The sequence below is a fragment of the Apodemus sylvaticus genome, chromosome 6 (genome assembly GCF_947179515.1).
Source record: "Apodemus sylvaticus chromosome 6, mApoSyl1.1, whole genome shotgun sequence".
Lineage (NCBI taxonomy): Eukaryota > Metazoa > Chordata > Mammalia > Rodentia > Muridae > Apodemus > Apodemus sylvaticus.
In genome coordinates this window covers 79,687,356-79,695,810 of record NC_067477.1, presented here as the reverse complement: position 1 = coordinate 79,695,810, position 8,455 = coordinate 79,687,356, and the positions used below count along the sequence as shown (strand labels likewise).

Here is an 8,455-nt window from a genome sequence, read left to right as displayed (position 1 = left end):
AGATTTGGGTATGTTGTGTTTTCATTTTCATTGTGTTCTAAAAAGTCTTTAATTTCTTTCTTTATTTCTTCCTTGACCGAGGTATCATTGAGTAGAGTATTGTTCAGTTTCCACGTGTATGTGGGCTTTCTGTTGTTTCTGTTGCTATTGAAGACCACTTTTACTCCATAGTGATCAGATAGGAGGCATGGGATTAGTTCGATCTTCTTATATTTGTTGAGGTCTGTCTTGTGACCAATTATATGGTCGATTTTGGAGAAGGTACCATGAGGTGCTGAGAAAAAGGTATATTCTTTTGTTTTAGGATAGAATGTTCTATATATATCTGTTAAATCTAATTGGTCCAAAGCTTCAATTAGTTTCATTGTGTCCCTGTTTAGTTTCTGTTTTCCTGATCGGTCCATTGAGGAAAGTGCAGTGTTGAAGTCACCCACAATTATTGTGTTAGGTGCAATGTGTGCTTTTAGTTTTAATAAAGTTTCTTTTACAAAAGAGGGTGCCCTTACATTTGGGGCATAGATGTTCAGGATTGTCAGTTCTTCTTTTTGTATTTTTCCTTTGACCAGCAAGAAGTGTCCCTCAGGGTCTCTTTTGATGACTTTGGGTTGAAAAAAATATGGAACGCTTCACGAATTTGCGTGTCATCCTTGCGCAGGGGCCATGCTAATCTTCTCTGTATCGTTCCAATTTTAGTATATGTGCTGCCGAAGCGAGCACTCAGTATCAGTTGTTATGTCTAATTTCATTACTGATTTTGTTTATTGGGTTATTGTCTTTCTGTATCTTGGATAGTTGGGTTACTGGTTTGTCTATCTTGTTGATTTTATCAAAGAACTAGCTCTAGGTTTAGTTGATTCTTTATAATTTTTCTAATTGATTGAGTTCACCCATAATTTTGATTATTTCCTTCCTTCTACTCCTCTTTGGTATGGTTACTTCTTTTTTTCTAGAGCTTTCAGGTGTGCTTTTAAATTGCTGACATGAAAACTTTGTAATTGCTTTATTGGGGCATTTATTTCTTTATTGAGTGCTATGAAAATTCTTCTTAGCAGTGCTTTCATTGTGTCCCCTAAATTTGGGTATGTTTTGCCTTCATTTTTATCAAATTCTAGAAAATATTTGATTTCATTCTTTATTTCTTCCTTGACCCAGAAATCCTTGAGTAGAGAGTTATTGAATTTCCATGAATGTGTAGGCTTTCTAATGTTTTTGTTGTTGTTGAAGTACAGCTTTATTCCATTGTGGTCTGATAGGATGCAAGACATTATTTCAAATCTCTTGTATCTGTTGAGGCGTGCTTTGTGACAAACTATGTGGTCAATATTGGAGAAGGATTCATGAGGTCCTGAGAAGAATGTAGTTTCTTTTGTGTTTTGGTGAAGTATTCTATACATATTTTGTGACATGGTGTCCTAGTCTATGTAAGGTGGACAGATTGTACACTCAGAATAACATTCATATCCAGGTTGTACAGTTGCTGCCTGAAATATTTTGGGTTCATTATGCATTTGATTATGAGCTGAGGTGTCATCATGAAACCATCCTGAATGAATGGTCATTCAGAAACCCCTACTATCACCATTGGTTTGACCTCCAACTTTCAATTATAAGCCCACCTTTAAGAAACTTGGACTTACATAATGATTTTTGGGACAATGAAGTTGATTGTGCTTAAATGAGATTTTCAGTTTAACATGAAGCAGGTTTGAGATATGTGAGTATTTTTTCCAGATCAGAACAAACTGAATTGGGGGATATGCTGAGATACCATTCTAAAGTTCTTGACTGAACTGTGGCTACAGAGAGGACATGTGTTTATCTGGAACCAATGGCTAGTATCTTACTTGAGAAACAGGTCGCTGCAAGTTCAGTCAAGAACACCTCGGTAAGAAGCACATCTTTGATTATCTGTGTGAATCCTAACTATCACAAGTGAACAAGAGATGTACTGAATATACAAGTTTAAAAAGGTGATAACTACCAGAAACTGCAAGAGGCAAAGAATGGGTCATGCCATAGCCTCCAAAGTAATCATGGCCATTCTGTTCAGATACATTGGTTTCAGACTTCTGGCTAAAAACTTTTGAAGAATTTGTATTGATATGAGCCATCAGGCTTGTAGCAATTTATTGCAGCAACTATGCATACATAAAACAGATATTGGTACAGGACTAGCATGTTCCTAAAACAGTAATGCAGCATATGGAGGTCCTTTTGGAATTGAGTAATAGGAAGAGAATGGAGTAGCACAGAGGATACTGAGAAATAATCTAATTGTCTAGAAGGAATTTTTGAGAGTAATATACTACATAGTCTGACAATAGGAATCATGAAAATAAATGAGGAAGGCATCTTTAGAAACCAGAATAAAGGTCTTGGCTAGTGTTCCGTGTATAGAGCTAAAATTGATTATGCTTAATAGTTGTGTGGTGTGAGAGTAATTCTTGGTTTTCAACTTTAATACATCTATAATTAACTAAAATCCAAGTAACTGGATATACCTGCAAGGGATATTTTAGTTAAATAATTTTTTATAAGAAGACCCACTTTTAATCCAGGTATTTGAGGTAAGCAGATACAACTTTAATCCAAGTATTTTGAGATTGGAAAGATCCAGCTTTAATCTGGGTCATACCTTTAGCAGACATCCTTTAAAAACAAAACTGGGAGAATGAAGTTTACTTTTACTCCCTGCTTGTCCTTCCTGCTTGCTTCTACACTTGATGGCCAGTTCATTATTTCACTGACATTAGAGTCTATTTCTTCAGAATTCTGACATATACTGAAGGTCAGATGAGACATCCAGCCTCATGGACTGAAGAACTGCTGAATTCTTGGACTTCCATTGTTAAACAGTCATTGTCAGACTAGCTAGACTACAGCCTATAAATCTGTCTAGAAAATCACCTGTACATTCATTCTATAAGCTACTTTACTCTAGCGAATCCTGACTAACACAAGTGGTAATGAAAGATTTTATTTAAAACCACAAATAATTGGGTAGTTTGTATTCAAGCAATTTGCTAGAAGAATAGGTTGGTTTCTTTTCTTCTTCTTCTTTTTTTGTAACTCTTAAATAATACTGTTATATTATATGAGGCCCAAATTCTGAAAGGAATTGTTCTAATAAAACCTCCAACATATGGTGATTGTGGGGAAAAGTAATTGTGGGAAAAAATGCTCAACCTGTTAATGTCATAAAATAAACTAATATGGGGGAAGTCACTATAAAAATACTATGACAAGAAAAAGGCCAATACTGTGGCTGAATGAACTTTGTCTGAAGAGATTTAGGGAGAAAATTTATAGAGCTATGCCATTGTCTCAATGGAAGACAGGAATAGATATGAGAAAAACCTGTGAAAACCTTCCTATTTAATGACACAGATTCCTCAAGTACCAGGAAGCCATGGAAAATTTGAGACTAGAGTTTAACTAGAAATAACTTAAAGCCTACAAAATGTCTAAAGTTCCTAATGTATGGTACAAAGTTCCAAAACATGTGAGAAGGAAATAGAGTTCCCAGGATACTAGAAAAAGCAGATACCAAAACAGCACTATGCAAAGATTTTGCCCAGGAAAGTGAAAATTCATCTACTATATTTTTTTTCCTGAAAACTGATATATGTCAGGGTGACTTAAAAGCTTTATACAAATACCCATCAGGGCAGAGAGGACAGTCAATATAGTTGAGTCCTGCCCTGCAGCTCAGAGGATCCTGTCCAAAAACCTCTGGGGGAAGCCCTCAGGTTTGCCACAGCACATCATACCCAAGTGAAGCAGGGAGGTAGCTAACCTTGCAGAAGTGGGGAGAAGCCTGACAACACTGATAGAACCACCCCCATAGCTCAGAGGATCCCATCCAGAACCTTCTGGCGGAAACCTTCCGGTTTCTGTCTCTGGCTAGGGATCATCCTCTGCTACAGTGCACCATATCCAAGTGGCACAGGAAGGTACCTAACAACACATCAGCACAGAGAGGACAGTCAGCACAGGTGAGGCCTGCCCTGCTGCTCAGAGGAAGTAGTCAGAAACACTGAGGACACAGGAACCTAAGAGCAGCCTCCTGGAGTCTTCTGTTTTCTGCCCTCACCCAGAACTGTTCGGGGCTACAGAGCTACATACCCAAAACAACCACTAGAGAGCAGGTCTCACAGGAGTACCTATATACCTGTGTACACAGAGAGAACTGGTCTTCCAGGAACACATATACAGAGGCTTGCATGACATAAAAACCGACATCTGAGACAGTAACATCAGCTAACACCAGAGATAACCAGATGGCAAAAGGCGAATACAAGAACATTACCAAGAGAAACCAAGGCAACATGGCACAATCTGAACAAAGTTCTCCCATAACAGCAAGTCCTGGATACCTCAACATAAAGAGAAAACCAAGATTTTGATCTAAAATCACAACTCATGATGCTGATAGAAGATTTCAAGGACATAAATAACTCCCTTAAAGAAATACAGGAGAAAATGAGTCAATAGGTAGAAGCCCTTAAAAAGGAAACACAAAAATCTCTTAAAGATATACAGGAAAACATGGGTCAACAGATAGAAGCACTTAAGGAGGAAACATAAAAATCTCTTAAAGAAATACAGGAAAACATGGGTCAAGAGGTAGAACATAAAGGAGGAAACACAAAAATCCCTTAAAGAATTTTAACACACAGGAAAACACAAACAAACAAGTGAAGGACCAGAACAAAACCATCCAGTATCTAAAAATGAAAGTAGAAACAAAAAGAAACCACAAAAGGAGACAACTTTGGAGTCAGAAAACCTTGGAAAGAAATCAGGAGTCATAGATGCAAACATCAACAACAGAATATAAGAAATAGAAGAATCTCAGATGCTGAAGATACTATAGAAAGCGTTGACTCAACAGTCAAAGAAAAAGCAAAATGCTTGCACCCCAAAACATCCAGAAAATTCAGGACACAATGAGAAGACCAAACCTAAGGATTATAGGTATAGAAGAGAGCAAAGATTTATAACTTAAAGGGCCAGTAAATATCTTCAACAAAATTATAGAATAAAACTTCCCTAACCTAAAGAGAGAAATGCTAATGAACATATAAGAAGCCTACAGAACTCCAAACAGACTGGACCAGGACAGAAATTCTTCCATCACAAACTAATCAAAACACCAAATGTACTAAAAAAAGAAAGAATATTAAAAGCAGTAAGGGATAAAGTCCAAGTAACATATAAAAGGGAGATCTATGAGAATTAAACCAGATTTCTCACCAGCGACCATGAAAGCAAGAAGGTCCTGGGCAGATCTCATGCACACCCTAAAAGAACATGAATGCCAGCCCAGACTATTATATCCAGCTAAACTCTCAATTACCATAGATGGAGAAACCAAGATATTCTATGATAAAACAAAATTTACACAAAATCTTTCCACAAATCTAGCCCTACAAAGGATAATAGAGGGAAAATGCCAATATAAGGAGGGCAACTACACCCTAGAAAAAGCAAGATAGTAATCTTCTTTCAACAAACCCAAAAGAAGATAACCACCAAACATAAAAATAACATCAAAAATAACAGGAAGCAACAATCACTATTTCTTAATATATCTTAAAATCAAAGGACTCAATTCCCCAATAAAAAGAAATAAACTAACAGACTGGTTATGTAAACAGGATCCAGAATTTTGCTGCATACAGGAAACACACCTCAGTGTCGAAGACAAACATTACCTCAGAGTAAAAGGCTGAAAAACAATTTTCCAAGCAAAGAGTTCTAGAAAATGAGCTGGAATAGCAATTCTAATATAAGATAAAATTGACTTTCAACTAAAAGTCATCAAACAAAACATAGAAGGACACTTCATACTCATCAAAGGGAAAATATACCAAAAAGAATACTCAATTCTGAACATCTATGCTCCAAATGCAAGGGCACCCTCATTTTTAAAAGAAAATTTACTAAAGCTCAAATCACACACTATACCTCAAACAATAATAGTGGGTGACTACAATACCCCACTCTCTTCAATGGACAGATCAAAGAAGTACAAACAAAACAAAGACATAGTGAAACGAACAGAAATTTGGACCAAATGGATTTAACAGTTACCTGTAGAATATTTCATCCTAAATCAAAATAATATATCTTTTTCTCAGCACCTCATGGTACCTTCTCCAAAACTGATCACATAATTGGTCACAAAACAGACCTCAACAGATATAAGAAGATTGAACTAATCCCATGCCTCCTATCAGATCACTATGAAGTAAGGGTGGTCTTCAATAGCAAAAAAAAAAAAAAAAAAAAGAAAGAAAAAAGAAAAAAAATCAACAGAAAGCCCACAAACACGTGGAAGCTGAATATTGCTCTACTCAATGATACTTCGTCAAGGAAGAAATAAGGAAAGAAATCAAAGACTTTTAGAATTTAATGAAAATTAAGGAACAACATACACAAATTTATGGGACACAATGAAAGCAATGCTAAGAGGAAAACTTATAGCTCTGAGTGCCTCCAAAATAAAACTGGGGAGAACATACACTAGCAGCTTAATGACACACCTGAGAGCTCTAGAACAAAAAGAAGCTAATACACACAAGAGGAGTAGAAGGCAGGAAATCATCAAACTCAAGGCTGAAATCAACCAAGTAGAAACAAAAAGAACTATACAAAGAATCAACAAAACCATGAGCCAGTTCTTTGAGAAAATCAACAAGATAGATAAACCTCTAGCCAATATAACCAAAGGCCATAGAGTTGGTATCCTAATTAACAAAATCAAAAATGAAAAGTGAGTTATAACAACGGACACCAAGCAAATTCAAAAAAATCATCAGTTCCTATCACAAAAGCCTATACACAACAAAACTGGAAAATCTGGATGAAATGTACAATATTCTGGAAAGATACCAAATACCAAAGTTAAATCAGGATCAGATAGACCATCTAAATAGTCCCATAACTCCTAAAGAAATAAAAGCAGTCATTGAAAGTCTCCCAACAAAAAAAAGCACAGGACCAGAAGATTTTAGTGCAGAATTCTATCAGACCTTCAGAGAAGACCTAACACCAATACTCTTCAAACTAGTCCACAAAATAGAAACAGAAGGAATACTACCCAACTCGTTCTATGAAGCCACTGTTTTGCTGATACCAAAAATACACAAAGATTCAAGAAAGAAAGAGAACTTCAGACCAATTACTCTAATGAATATTGATGCAAAAATATTCAATTCTTGTCAACTAAATCCAAGAACACATCAAAACAATCTTTCACCATGATCAAGTAGGCTTCATCACAGGGATGCAGAGATGGTTCAATATATGGAAATCCATCAATGTAATCCACTACATAAACAAACTCAAAGAAAAAACACATGGTTATTTCATCAGATGCTGAAAAAGCATTTGACATAGTTCAGCATCCTTTTATGTTAAAAAAAAAACTTGGAAAGATCAGGAATTCAAGGCTCATATGTAAATATAGTAAAAGAAATATATACCAAACCAGTAGCCCACATCAAACAAAATGGATAGAAACTTGAAGCAATCCCGCTAAAATCAGGGACTAGACAAGGCTGCCTTCTCTCTCCATATTTATTATTTCAATATAGTATTTTAATTTCTAGCTAGAACAATTAGACGACAAAAGGAAGTTAAAGGGATACAAATTGGAAAGTAAGAAATCAAACTATCACTATTTGCAGATGATAATTATAGTATAATTAACACAAACAACTCCACCTGAGAACTCCTACAGCCGATGAACAACTTCTGCAATGTTCCCAGATATAAAATTAACTCAAACAAGTCAGTAGCCTCCCTATACTCAAAGGATAAACAGACTGAGAAAGAAATTAGGGAAATGACACCTTTCGCAATAGTCACAAACAAGATAACAAATCTTGGTGTGACTCTAATGAAACAAGTCAAAGATCTGTATGACAAGAACTTAAAGTCTCAGAAGAAATTGAAGATCTCAGAAGATAAAAAGCTCTCCGACGCTCGTGAATTGGCAGGATTAATATAGTAAAAATGGCTATCTTGCCAAAAGCAATCTACAGATTCAATGCAATCCACATCAAAATACCAACTCAATTCTTCATAGAGCTAGAAAAAGCAGTTCTCAAATTCATCTGGAATAACAACAACAACAAAAAACCAGAATAGCTGTATTAGTTTGGGTTCTCTAGAGTCACAGAAAGTATGGGTAGTCTTTATACAGGTAGGGAATTTGTGGATGACTTATAGTCTATAGTCCAACTCCCCAATAATGGTCAGCAGCAGCGATGGATGGAAGTCCAAGGATTTAGCAGTTGCTCAGTCCCACAAGGCAAGCAGGCAAGGAAGAGTGATTGAATCTTCCTTCTTCCAATGTCCTTATATATATCTTCAGCAGAGGGTGTAACCCAGATTAAAGGCTGTAGGTGTCCAGCAGAGGGTGTGGCCCAGATTAAAGGCATGTGCT

The 8,455-nt window shown here is 36.2% G+C and overlaps 1 non-coding gene across 1 annotated transcript; it reads right to left on the bottom strand.

Moving 5' to 3' along the window:
- Positions 1-610: 610 nt before the first annotated feature.
- LOC127688280 (U6 spliceosomal RNA) lies at positions 611-717 on the bottom strand. The gene has a single exon (XR_007978664.1). It is a non-coding gene; the product is annotated as a U6 spliceosomal RNA (small nuclear RNA).
- Positions 718-8,455: the final 7,738 nt, after the last annotated feature.